Consider the following 14,326-nt stretch of genomic DNA (forward strand, 5'->3'; position numbering starts at 1 on the left):
TCCGTTAATTAAAACACATTCTGTTGTTATTCTTTTTATCGGGGAATCAATGTTAAACGCCAATAGGCTAAAGAGACACAACAGAAACACATACACCGCAATCATATAATACATATATTGTCTGTGTTCGATGTCATGCGTGTGTGGTTATTTATACAACAAATGAACAAAACAATAATGATCTGTGATCAAGTCCAAAGTGAACCAGAGTCTCGCACGGCCGCAGTGTCGGCCTGTTTCCGTGATTGTCTTTACCATGTATTCAGCAAAACAGTCTCTGATCGCAATCCAACGAAGTAAACAGTCCGTCTCCAAATCAAAAACAGCAATCCATTGCGCAGAAAAAAACAGGAACAAAATTACCGCTTCGCTCACCAGATCCCGAGCTGAGTAAATCCTTCCGAATTCTGGTACTCCTATATATGTCTCACTTTGTGGATCGGTCCAGAGAAAGCAGTTGATGGAATGTATTAAATAAACATACATATAAACAAAAGATCGCTCTAACAACTGGCATTTGCTGTCGTATTGATATTCTAACTTAGCTTGCCGCCACTTCCTCATTCAAACTCCCCCGTCAGAAAAAACAAAAACCTCCCCGCTTTGTGCGTTCACCCCCCTCTTTCACCCAGGTGCGTACCTATTTAAAGGGATAGGCCTACACATAAGGAGGCTAAGTGATCGCTAAAAATACTGTCCCATACATATTTTAGTCAGTGGGATAATATACAGTAAACATAGCATATGGCCAGACAATGTATTATTTCCAGCTCTCATATGTCAACTGCCTATGAGCCTATATGGCTCTTTTCCAGCATCTATGTTTGATAAACAGACACTCATTGTTATGTGAACATCACATAGTTGCATATGCGCTTTTTCACTGGAGAGGCGACATGGGTAAATGACACACCCACCAATCGACCCAGAAATGGATGCAGAACCATCAGCATAACTCTCAACCTGCATACTTAATGTAATTTTGCCTAAAAAAGTTGCATAGTGGGCCTTTAAGCATGGAGTTACAGTTATTTTATAGTTTCTTATGTTATTGGCTTCAGTCAACACTGGGGATCACTTATTATTAGTTACTGTGATGTGTGGGCTGTTCTTAATGACGCAAGTTTCAGTGAGTAGAGACCCAATCTTTCACCTGGTATTGTGGATCAATCCATGCAGGTGGCGCTCGCTGTATTGGGGGCATCAGGGAAAAGTGGTATTTGTTGGGCTGAGTAGCCGTGCTCAAACTGAGGCGATGGAAGCCCAGTGTAGCACTGACTTTGTTGCAAACCTGCCATTTGGTCTGTGTAAACAATCCAATTGTAGAAAAGCCTAACGCGGAGCTACATGTAGTACATCAGTGTCCACATATCTGCATAAATGAAGATATCAACACAAAAACATCAGTCCATCTCCTCTCTTCATAAAGACTCCGTCACCCTCAGCCAGAGGAAATGCAACTAAACAGGAAGCAATGCACCCCGCAACCACTTCCAGCACAGCAGCCAAACAACTCAACAATCCTCGTCCAATCAACCAGCAGCCCTGCCGGAACAGTTTCCATAGTTACGAATTCAACAATTGCAGGTAGGGCGACGCACACACACACGTCTCTCAATATATCAACCCGGTCTCACGAAAATACGTGACACTGTCACGTTATTTAATCTATTGAAACGTGATCAGGGACACGTATTTTCAAAAAATTTGTGTCAAAAAGCACAAATTTCAAACCCATGTATTTCAATTGGAAGTATTTGTCGTGTCACTAAGCACGACTTCCAAACTAAGGTTCTGTCCGGGAGCGTTCTCCCTAATGTCCCTTAAGGAGCTCCGTACAGAACATTTATTGTTAAAAATTGTCTGTGATAACTAACAATATGACAGCTTTTGGCCACCTGTTTCTACTTAAACTTGTCTGTGAGCAATATGACAGCTTTAGGCCTCCCGTTTTCTACTTTCACCTTTGATTCTGAGAAATTGTGACAATTCACGGATATATTAAATGCAGGTGCGCTGCTCGGTAGGCAAACCGCAAAGGAAAAAAGGGTAGCTGCTTCATCTGTTCTTTTTAGAATTGGATGTCTTTATGTTTTGATCTAGCCATAGATCTATTGTCTTGTTTTTGGCTATGTGAATGGAAGTCCGCGTCGATGCCTCGCAAGTCCAGTGTCGCGAGCGGACGTGACATCTAGAAATCATACCGTATTTAATGGGTTATCATTAATATTGATGTGTAGGGGTTGATTATAACTCGTGAATAATATTGTTTATACCACAGTCTGGGGGAATACTCGTATTCTGATTGGCTGCAGGGTGTGTATTATCTCCTGATATAGGCCTACAGACACCTGCTAAGTAGTTCCAGTCAGTGTTTAGATTCTCTGCCCGAGCCCGAGCCCGACCCGACCCGACCCGCGGGCCGGGTCGGGCCGATATTTCCCTCCACTATCCTCGGGCCGGGCCTTTGATCGAGCGTTTTTATTTTTATTTTATCATTGGTTTATTGGCCTAATCTGAGGAGAAATCTATGCCATAAACAGAAATATTATAGGTCTTTATTACACGGGTCCTCTCAATGCCGTGGAACGCTCCGTTCACTTGCATGGGTCCGGTGACTTGTCAACCCCTCTGCTGATCAACACTACGAATGCTGGTAACGAATAAATTGTAAAAAAGACACAGCATGTGAAGTTATTTTTTCGTTTTGGCAGTAGCCGTGTAATACGTCTGATCTTTAGTTTTATAGTTATTAGGAAGATTTTATCGGCTCGCATGTTTCAACGACGTCAGGTTGCTAGGGACGCTGCTTTCGCTAAACTAGCAGCTCACGTGTTTCCTGCGTTTGTGTTATTAAACCGTTACTTTATGTAGCCTAACTTTTAATGATATCATCTTGTTAGAAACACGTATATCTGAGAGCCAACCCAGTCGCCAAAAGCATACGTTGACGGTGTACGTTTTCGTGAACACTGGATTACGTCGCATTTCAACATAAAATAGCATGTTATACACACACACACACACACACACACACACACACACACACACACACACACACACACACACACACACACACACACACACACACACAATGCATTTCGCTGCTAAAACAACAACAACAGATATTCCCTCAATTATTATTACTTTCAAAACGTTGCCCAAAGTGGAATATCTTTTTTATTTGGGCTGCTTCTAGGACATTTTGGGTGGATTTTGAACGGTATGTGGGCAGGACGTTTTTTGCAGGACCTGGCAACCCTGCGCTGTTGCCCGAGGTGCTGAAATGCTCCGGAACAGATCTGGATCCACTATGGCCAAAAGACTTGTATGCCCCCCCCCCCCCCTTAAATAAATAATATGGCAGAATAAGGAATAAATTCATGCATTATCATTCAACTTGAACATGTGTTTTTACAGTATAGCATGGTGGAGGGGTGGCGTATGTTGGCCAACCCGGAAGTGAGCGTCGCCCTGGTTTCCCTTGACAAAAAGCCAACGGGTTTTTCCATTGGATTTTGGATTATTGCAGAAAAATTAGCATCTTTGAAGCACCTCCTCAAAAACTGAAAATAAATAAATAAATAAATAAAAATATCTGTGGTCCAAAGAACGAAATGTAAACCAATGGATTCTGCATGGGAGTGTTTCTCCGATTTTTCCATGGTAGACAGAACGAAATGTAAACCCATGCAAATAAAGACTTCATGTTCATAATAATTTGACCGTCATGGTTGCTATGGTGGTTGCTATCGACCGCCCCCTCTAATCCTTACATGGTTCTAAAAACCACGCGGCAAAGGAGCTGCCGTCAATTGTGTTGTTTTTGTCGTAAACTAGGGTCCGATGGTTAAAAAATAGACAGATATTCCAAGGTATCCTTAAAAGGCAGCTTGGATGTTTTTAATTTCTACAGTTTAGACTTTTTCTATAACCTATTTTTGAAAGCAAAACACCAAGCTCATTGATTTAACAAGGCAGGGTTATTTGAAACAATTTATTGAATAAATATTTATGAGAGGTCATTCCTTCTCCTGAGTTTGCTTCCTATGTATGTCTAGTGTACAACCCTACTGTCCACAAGCATCACCCCCCCCCTCCCCATATGGATTTGGAGAATTGCTGCCACGTCCCAGTGGTGGAAGTATCATATATATGAAAGAGGGCATTCAATTAAACTACAATGATCAATTAGGAGGCCGAAGCCCTAAAGGAAGTGATGCAATAGGTGACTGAGTCGACAACATTTAAGTAAGCCTTGGGGTCTCTTATATATCAAAGGGGGTCTCAAAGGACGCATATACGCTTCAAACTGTGGCTCCAGCCATACAGGAAATGACTCAGCAAGTGCTCCATCTCGTTGCACCTCACCCAGCGGCTCGCTTGCAAGATTTTGGCCTGAAGTTCTTCCCAGACCTACACCGTAGCCATCCAACCTGCATATCTGAGAATCAGGCCTCTCTTTAATAATGACAAAAAGTTATGAGAGAAATACAGGTAAACTTTTGTTGTCTCATAAGTGGCGTGGTGCCGGCTCCTTTTGACCCCAGACTTCTGAGGGAATAGCTGAATCAATTCATTAGTCAATCAGAAGTATGTAAATATCTTCCCGGTAGCGTAAGAGGGCGAACAAGGTGTCCTTCAACATCTACATCTTCCAGGCGATTGCAACGGTGCCGCACAAAAGAATATTCGAACATGTTTAATGGTAGTAATTAGCTGTCGAAATTGGAGGCTAAGGAAGATCTAACTAAGATCCGCTCCGCACCCTGCAGTGGAAACGCGGCATATCAGAGCGTCCCTACCCAACGTGAAGGACATCTACCACAAGAGGGTGGAGTCGAGGGCAAAAAACATCAGGAGGGATGACACACACCCCAATGCCAGCCTCTTCACCCTGCTGCCGTCGGGTAGACGCCTACGAAGCCTTAACTCAAGGACTGAGAGACTTAAGAGAAGTTTTTATCCACAGGCAGTGAGACACTTGAATTCAATTTTTTAATTCAACACCTTATTTTTAAATTTGATTTTATTTACATTTTTTATTTTATCTAAATAAATTAACTAATTTATTTTATTTTATATTTTTATTTATTTATTTTTGCACAGTGTGGAGCATTGACCCTTTAACATTTCACTTCAATTTATTGTATGTGACAAATAAAAACACTTGAACTTGAACTTGAATTAATGGAGTCATTTTGTAGTTTTTATCGCTTTTTATAGCTGCTAGGCGTAGAGTTCACCGTTCAAAGCGGGATGTTTATTGCGGGGGAGGAGCCGCGGCGACAGTCGTGATCGTCATTTCCGGTAAGTGCACCACAGAGTACTCGATTTGGAACAGCACTCACATCTGAAAAATTAGCTTACTCAAGTGAGTACGGATAGTGCCGATAGTGTACTGCCTTTAAGTGTACTCATGGAAGTACGGGTATTGGAACACAGCCCTGGATTTATCCGTCTCGCGCATGCGCAGTTCGAGTACCTATACCAACAAGGTCACATGTGACCCTCGTGACACCGGATGGGCTATATAGACCGGTGTCGACAGAGGATCTGTTTCCTTTAATCTTCTCGCAAAGGACGCACGTAGTAGTACCACTTGCGGATAGCGTATTCGCTCTTTGGAAAGGATCGCGCTCCAGACTGTGTGCAGCCTCGCGGCCAAGGGTCGGAGCAACGGGTGAACTCGTCCTCCAGGGGCTGTTTGTCTGTACAGCGGTCAGCGCGGAAAGGCTTCCTTGATTAGAAGCTTCCAAGTTTTGTTTAATAACACTTTTGTTAAAAAAAAAGAATATATATATTTTGTTCAGTCACTTACCGCCGGTGAAGGCAGCGCTCTCGCGTCCTCTCCCGGCAACACTGCCGTGATTATTTTCACTACTCGCGACACTGTACAGCGCTATACCTTTGTTGGTGAGGCAGCGTGTCCGCTCCCTTCCAGCGCTTGTAGCTGCTACTTGATAGCTTCCCTGTAAGAAACAGCTCGGCTGTGTTCTGGGTTACCACATTTGTTTGGTGACACTTGTTTTAAAAAAAAAGAAAAAAAAAAAAGTTTTTTCGGTCAGTCACTTACCGGTGAAGGCAGCGTTCTCGCGTCCTCTCCCTGTAACACTTGTGTATTTCTTTTCAGTCACTTACCGGTGAAGGCAGCGCTCTCGCGCCCTCTCCCTGTAACACTTGTGTATTTCTTTTCAGTCACTTACCGGTGAAGGCAGCGCTCTCGCGTCCTCTCCCGGTAACACTGCTGTATATTTGAGTGTGTAATTATTTTCAGTCACTTGCTGGTGAAGACTGCGCTCTCGCGTCCTCTCCCGGTAACACTGTCTTGTGTTTTCTCAAGTTAGTAGCTTACTGGTGAAGGCAGTGCTCCCTCTCCCAGTGTTCTGCTGATGGCTCATATGTGTGGCGCCTGTGTGGCCCTCCTTGAGCCTGACGATGGCCATGATCGCTGCCCCTCTTGCCTCGGCTTCGAGCATTTGAGGGAGGGCCTTACCGAGAGGGCCTGTATGAACTGCGGCTCCATGCCCTCGGCACTCAGGCTGGCTAGGCTCGCAGCGGTGGAACATCCGGCAGCCGTCGACCTTCCATCAATGGCGCCACTTCCTCCAGCTCAGCCCGGCCGTTCCTGGCGTTGGGGTAGAGCAGTGCCCCCCCCCAGGAAAAGGGCTAGGGACGAGCAAGCATCCAAGGTGGATCGCTTGTCGTCCGACATGGTGAGGATACAGGAACTCCTCCTGACCCTGCAACCTGGGGCGGGTGGCGCGGTGTCTGGCATCCAGCCTGAACCTTCCTTGGGGGATCAGGGCTGTACGCTTACTTTTTAAAATGGTAGCACTGGTGCTAGCAAGCGAAAAAATTCAGTAGCACAAAAATAATTTTGGTAGCACGTATACAGTAGTATACTACAAAATAATAAAAATACTATATGAACAGAATAGGACGTATATACAAAATTAACACTATATGAACACATTTTACAACAGTAAAGTGACGATGAACATATTAAATAGTAAAGTGACTATGAGAGCCTCTTTTAAAACATCAGCAGCCAGAAGTGGTGAACACATTCAACAAAATTAAGTAATTATTACAAATTTAACAAACACTTATTTATTAACCTCTGATGTCCTTTCCCCTACCTCGAGGCAATATTTACAAAATATAGACTTCTTGGATTGGTCGTAGACCAGCCAATTGAACGTTTTTAACCACTGGGGGTTAAACCTGTACGTTTTCCCGTTGGCCGAGTCGGAGTCATGGGTGGAGTCGGCTTCGTCCGAAGGTGCCAGTTCCGTGCTTGTGGTCGCCGAGTCAATCTCTTCCATACGTGGATTATTTTTACAAGTTTCCATCTTTATTTGATGAAGAAGAACTTCCGAATACAGGGAAATACCTTTTCATTTTTCTGTTTTGCTTAAAAAGTGAATTTCCCGCGACCGTGCGTTACCTCAACGTGTGAATGTTCGGGAAATGTAGTTTTTTGGTAGTCGAGCAGAACTGGCGAGCCTATAACTCAAAATACATTTCCCAACATTCAACGCTCCCATCATGCTCCCACACACTCGCGCAGTGGTGCCATTGAAAGCCGTACAGAAAGACGTTGTTTTTTTCGGCACGGGTCCTTCTCCCCCTTTCGCACCGGTGTGTGTGGACTTGTATTTATCTTCGCACGCTAAATATTTCAATAGCAAATGCGATCAAAACTGTCGCACTGTACAGCCCTGGGGATGTGCCGAGCACGGACGATGTCCTGTCGCTGGCGGCATCAGCTAACCTCTTCAGTGAGGGTGTCACGGGGGAGGAAGCCTCGAACATTTTGGGGAGGCCTCCCTCTCCTCTGCTCAGAGCTCTGGGCACAGCACAGAGGGTAACCCCATGGGGACCGTCATCCGTACGGCCCTGGCTCGCCTGGGGCTCGATGCTCCTCAGGAAGACGTGGCTCAGCCTAGTGCCTTTTTCAGGCGCAGCCCTGCCACAGCCCCTTTCTCTGTCCATCCTTCGGAGGAGTACTTAAAGGAGCTACACGTCTGCTGGAAGGATGCCAAGGCTCTCCCCCGTCCTTCTTCCAGTGCTCGGGCCTTGGCTGCCATGCGGGATCCAGCGCAGTATGGGCTGGGTCGCATGCCACTTGTTGAGCCCGCCATTGCCTCCCTCATTTTAACCCCCGATCAGGCTTTGCGGCCGGATGCCAGGTGTCCTCGGCCCCAGTGCAGGGTCACAGACGACCTGCTCTCGAAGGCCTACGACGCAGCAGCGCGTATGGGGCGGATTGGCAACTCCCTCTCTCACCTAATGCTGGCGCTCTCGACTTCGCTGCAACAAGCTGCAGTTGAGGCATCTACGCAGGACCTGAGCGATGCGTCCCTACAGGCCTTTGCCCTCATGTCCAGGGAATTGGGGCGTGTTATGTCCACCCTGGTCCAGACTCGCCTCCAGGTTTGGTTGGCTCAGTCGCCCCTGACGGAGGCATGCAGGAAGGCCCTCAGAGCCGTTCCAGTGATACCGGGGGAGCTGTTTGGGTCAGCTGCCCTGGAGACACTGGAGCGAGCTGCCCAAGCTAGGCAAACCAACCTGCAGCTGTCGGGTCTTCACAGGAGTGTGTCCGCTCCTGGCAGGCCTAGAGCCCCCCCGGCTGCCCCCCGGGGCCGCTCCCAGCCACGCTCTTACCCAGCGAGAGATGAGGGCCTACGTAGATCTCGGCGGCCCGCCCAGCAGCCCGCTGATGACTTTCGCGCCCCCGCCCGCCCATCGCCCGGGCAGCCTCGGGCCCCGGAGCCTCACCGGTACCCCTCCAGAGCCGACAGTGGCCGGGGGGCCAGGCGCTAGGACCACAGGGCCGGTCGTCTGCCGTTTTTCCCAGCAGCAGATTAGTTACTGGGCTGCCTGTACTATAGACCCCTGGGTGGTTTCCACCCTAACCCGGGGGTACGTATTACAGTTCCGACGCCGGCCCCAGGCCTTCGGCCGGGTCAAGATGACAGTCGTCTGCGACCCGATGAAGGCCGCAGCTCTGGCCCAGGAGCTATCCGCCCTTCTGGCCAAGGGTGCGATCGAGCCAGTGGACCCTCAGTTACAACCCTGAAAGGGGCGCCCCTGGGGACCATCTGTGCCGCGGCGTCATGGGCGTCTCCTAGCACATTCTCCAGGTTCTACCGGGTCAACGTTGCCACTCCCCATCCAATGGGCGTGGTCCTGAGGCCAAGCTCTGCTGTCTCTGGTCAGTAGGGTGAGCGCTTTGATTCTTCGTGACGTTGTTGGTATTGGCCATCCAGTGCTTAATACACCGCCTCTGGCGGTCAGTAAGGATGAAATAGAACGCAGAGTTACGTATGTAACTCCGGTTCTATGAATCCTGGATGACCGCCAGAGTTACAGGTCACTCAGAAGTCTCGTGGTTCGCGAGAAGATTCTGGGAACAGATCCTCTGTCGACACCGGGCTATATAGCCCATCCGGTGTCACGAGGGTCACATGTGACCTTGTTCGTATAGGTACTCGAACTGCGCATGCGCGAGACAGATAAATCCAGTGCTTAATGCACCGCCTCTGGCGGTCATCCAGGATTCATAGAACCGGAGTTACATACGTAACTCTGCGTTATCTGTTATGGGTGATAATGGTCTCTCTCTAAACGTTATGTGTTGTTGGTGATAATATTCTCTCTCTACATATTGTCTGTTGTTGGTGATAAGTCTCTCTCTCAACAGGTTATGTGTTGTTGGTGATAAGTCTCTCTCTCTCTCTACAGGTTATGCGTTGTTGGTGATAGTTTCTCTCTCTCTCTCTCTACAGGTTATGCGTTATTGGTGACAAACGTTTCTGTACAGGTTATATGTTGTTGGTGATAATAGTCTCTCTCTCTACAGGTTATGCGTTGTTGATGATAATAGTCTCTCTCTGCAGGTTATGTGTTGGTGATAATAGTCTCTCGCTCTACATATTGTCTGTTGGTGATAATAGTCTCTCTCTCTACAGGTTACTTGTTATTGGTGATAATAGTCTCTCTCTCTCTCCCTCCCTCTCTACAGGTTATATTTTCTTAGTGATAATAGTGATAGCCCTTGCTGTGCTTTGCTGGATCCTCATTTCTCTCAGAAGAAAATCCAGGGTGAGTCAGCTTAACTAAAGCCAACATAAAAAATATATTGAAAAAACTCTTCAAGATTGGAGAAAGACTAATGAAAATTGTGTGTGTGTGTGTGTCAGTGGTATTCCTTTGACTTCAAGTACCCTGTACTCCTGACGGACCCTCCTGGGACCTTTGAGACCGTCAACATGGACGGACTGAGTGAGTGTGTGTTCCTGTAGTCACAGATTGTGTGTACGCCAAGGTGTGTGTGTGTGTGTGTGTGTGTGTGTGTGTGTGTGTGTCTCTATCTCCTGCAGATACTGTTGACCTTTCACCTTTGCCAGCATCCAATGGGGAGCGTCTCCTGGACCAGGAGGTGCTCCTGCCCTCTAGCGGCTTCCTCCCATTTGACACTGAGCAGACTGACAGGAAGTGGGACCAATCAGACGGAGTGTCACTTCATATAACAGAGGAAGAGCCGGAGAACAGCACTGCACTGTCCTGTGGTTCTACTGCACCCTAGTACTGTGTATGTACCCTAGTATTATACTGTACCTGTACCCTGTATGAATACTGTGTATGCATCCTAATAATGCACTGTGTATCTACCCTGTATGCATGCTGTATATGTACCCTAGTACGGTACATTGTATGTACCCTATTACTGTGTATCCTAGTATTGAACTGTATACCCTGTATAAATACTGTGTATGTACCCTGTATGAAAACTGTATATGTACCCTGTATGAAAACTGTATTTACCCTATTCTGTCTTTTTATTTGTAGCATATTTTTTGGTTCTTATTAACATTATCTCTTCTCCTCCCCTCCTCCTCTCTCCTCTCCTCCTCCTCCTATACCCTGTCTCCTCTCCTCCTCCTATACCCTGTCTCCTCCTCTCCTCCTCCTATACCCTGTCTCCTCCCCTCCTCCTCTCCTCCTCCTATACCCTGTCTCCTCCTCTCCTCCTATACCCTGTCTCCTCCACTCCTCCCCTCCTCCTCTCTCCTCTCCTCCTATACCCTGTCTCCTCCCCTCCTCCTCTCTCCTTTCCTCCTCCTCCTATACCCTGTCTCCTCCACTCCTCCTCCTCCTCCTCCTCATCCAGTACCCCGTCTCCTCCCCTCCTCTTCTCCAGGACTCCTTTCTCCTCCTTCTCTCCTCTCCTCCAGTAACCCGTCTCCTCTTCTCCAGGACTCCTTTCTCCTCCTTCTCTCCCCTCCTCTTCTCCAGGACTCCTTTCTCCTCCTTCTCTCCTCTCCTCCAGTACCCCGCCTCTTCTCCTCCTCCTTCTCAGGCTCAGACAGAAGATAGTGGTGGAGAAACGAGACTTAAACAAACTTAAACAAAAATACTTCAAACTGTCAAATATGAAATAAAATGTGTCAACGATTATTTCCCTTTCTTTGTGTGGGTGTAGGAATTTATTTTGGTTTACTTTATTTTTGCATTATTTTTCCAGAAATGACACCATATATAATGTACCAGATCGTTAAACATACCTGAAGGCAAACATTACCCATTTGTGACAAGGGAACCAAACAAGTCGCTGATCTGAGGTGCTCCTACAACGTGACGGTTTGCCACGCCACCGTGACGATAAGCTACGCCTGCGCCCTTGTAAAGGCTGTATTATACCTCACGCCTAATCCATGTACGCATGTGCATGATGGACGCCGTACCCTGCGTGCGTTCGGTGTGTCCTTTGTGCACGTCTCCCTGGCCTTTAGTGGATCATGTAGGCACGGTGCAATACCAAGCATGAACCATGTTCTGCGAGATGGAAACTGCGACAAACGTGAGATCAAGGAAAGATGTGGAGAATTCACAAGGATTTAGGAAAAGACAACGTGGTGCTTTGAAGAACCCGATGGCCCACTAGGCTACATAACTACAATGTTCCGAAAATGGAGTCCAAAATCTGCAACAGAGAGTCCCTGTGTGAGGCTGTGTTGCTGTGGTAGTACTAGTGTGTGGCGGTAGGGGGTGCTGCTGTCATCAGAGAGAGTCCCTGTGTGAGGGTCCTTCTCCGGGGTAGTACTAGTGTGTGGTGGGGGGGTGTTCTTACCGTGTTGCTTCATGCAGGCTATATAAACGGGGACAACACGGTGAAAATATTACTATTATTAATATTATCCATTCATGTGGTCACATGACTGGATGCTCACCCCCCCGTTTACTCACATGTATCAACATTCATCCAAACTGTTTTGCAGAGGTGGGAGGTTACTCTACCTACTGAGTTACACAGGGAATAGAACCCCTGACCCTGCAGCAGGACTAGTTAGGGAGAGGTTATCTCCTAACATCTGTGTGACTGTGCCTTTCATTCATGATATAATTAACCTCACCTGGTAACTAAGAGGACCACAGTACTTTCCCAAGATAAATCACTAAAACACACTCAGTATCGGTTGCTTTATTTATATCATAAAGAAGATGCAGAACAGATTAGATTATTCATTCAGCGAGAGCAAGAAGATGACTTGTTAGAGCCATCAAATAGCAAGACATACTATCCAGTATAACAACCAGGAAATATATCTTTAAAGAAAAGCCCATATAGGGTGTTTACACAGATTACTTTGGCACCAGAGTTAGCATGTTGAGGTTCAGGTAGCAGGAAAGACTTTGCTAGCACATAGTAGATTTTCAAAGTTCTCATCTGGGACTATTAGGTACTATCTTTATTCTGTGATCAAGTTATACGGATTGACTGATATTAGAAGAAATATTGAAAAAACAAATGAAAAGTAAAGGCTTAATCATTAACATGGAGAGCGCAATTTCCATTGTAAGGTTGTGTTTAAGACTGACTAGCTCCACGGCAATTGTCATTTGGAAACGGCTCAACTCTATGAGCAGTATTCAGTTCTGCTAAGGTTTTGGTCTCCAGCCTAGGAGTATTTGCATTGTTGTCACCCCAGTGTGCATATGCTAACCATTTTCCACTAACTTTGTTATAGCAACAAAATGCTGTCCAGAGAGTTGTTGGTGTATTGACTTTGTTGTTGAGTGGTGGTGTGTTAGCACTGGGAATCGCTCCTGTCACAACAAATGCTTCACTTTGGTTGTTTTGGTTGTAGCATAATTCATCCATCCGATCTTTTACGTTTTCCTCCATTCTGCCCCAGCTCCCGACATTGAATGCTTTATCTTGTGGCACTGCATTGGTCATGGTGAACGTGGATTTCTGAACAACTTTGTCGCTTGCATGAGAACTTGGAAACAAATGCCCTTTATTATAAGTTTCACTCCTGTAGTCTATTAGGGAAGCCTGGTGTGTTGGTTTCTTCATTTTTCTCATGTTCACTTCTGTACTCGTTGCATTTTCAAGCTGCAAAGAAGAGAGAAATCAAGGTTAATTTAAGTTGCCCCCTCTAAATTTGTTATAGTTCAATACCCAACGTAACATCCCGTCATTAACAACAACAGCTACTATTTTAGTTCAATACTTTATTATCAGTTAACTAAGGTCATTATCTTAGTTACAAATTGCATATTAAATTACCTGTGGCTCCCCCTTCCATGTGGCACTGGGTCTGTCCACTGTGTGCCCTGTGTATCTATATGCAGAAAACACTGGGATCTTCTTATCTGTGTCATAGAGCGTCATGAACCTCCTGGTATTATAGAATGTTTGGCAAATGGGCTTGTAACGATTCTGGTCCTGAATGGTTCCGTGCTGCAGGACTCCTGGTATTTCTGGTGGGGTTCCTTCCAGGAAGAATTTAGCACAGTCGCTGACTGATCTCACCACCTCAGTGGCTGTAGGATCCATGGACACGAGAAGCAGAATGACAAGAGCCAATGGACAGCCACCGTGTGGGTGATGTGATGACATCATCACAAGCTGCAGATCTGCAGAGCAGGAAAACAGTGAACCTGATGAGTGGATGTCCAACTAACATCAAGCAATTATTTGAATCAGAATAATATCAATTACAAATGCACAGATCAAGATTCAAACATGTTTTCTAGAAATTAACCAATCGTTTATTTACAAATATGATTCTGATGCAGACACACAATTGACCATTTATGTATCAGATGTGAAGAAATCCAATTCTTTACCATTCTGTATTTATTAATCACCTACTGGATACGTGTGAACGTTTAAATTAGCTGAATTGAAAAGTGAAGAGTGCATTAAAGACTTACGGGATTCCAGCGGATATTTGGTGTGGGTTCTCTGAATGATATTGTCCAAAAGTCGTCGGCGGTGTGAACCACAAGTGCGTTGGTCCACCCCAGA

At 46.0% G+C, this 14,326-nt stretch overlaps 2 long non-coding RNA genes across 2 annotated transcripts; one reads left to right on the top strand and one right to left on the bottom strand.

Moving 5' to 3' along the window:
• The first annotated feature begins 6,192 nt into the window (after positions 1–6,192).
• Positions 6,193–11,452, top strand: LOC130371585 (uncharacterized). Its single transcript, XR_008893208.1, has 5 exons — positions 6,193–6,716; positions 10,031–10,110; positions 10,209–10,290; positions 10,389–10,600; positions 11,180–11,452. It is a non-coding gene; the product is annotated as an uncharacterized LOC130371585 (long non-coding RNA).
• Positions 11,453–12,456: 1,004 nt separating this feature from the next.
• LOC130371462 (uncharacterized) lies at positions 12,457–14,326 on the bottom strand. Its single transcript, XR_008893194.1, has 3 exons — positions 14,233–14,326; positions 13,583–13,932; positions 12,457–13,408 (listed from the first exon to the last, which is right to left on the bottom strand). It is a non-coding gene; the product is annotated as an uncharacterized LOC130371462 (long non-coding RNA).

This window comes from Gadus chalcogrammus, chromosome 18 (genome assembly GCF_026213295.1).
Source record: "Gadus chalcogrammus isolate NIFS_2021 chromosome 18, NIFS_Gcha_1.0, whole genome shotgun sequence".
NCBI classification, from domain to species: domain Eukaryota; kingdom Metazoa; phylum Chordata; class Actinopteri; order Gadiformes; family Gadidae; genus Gadus; species Gadus chalcogrammus.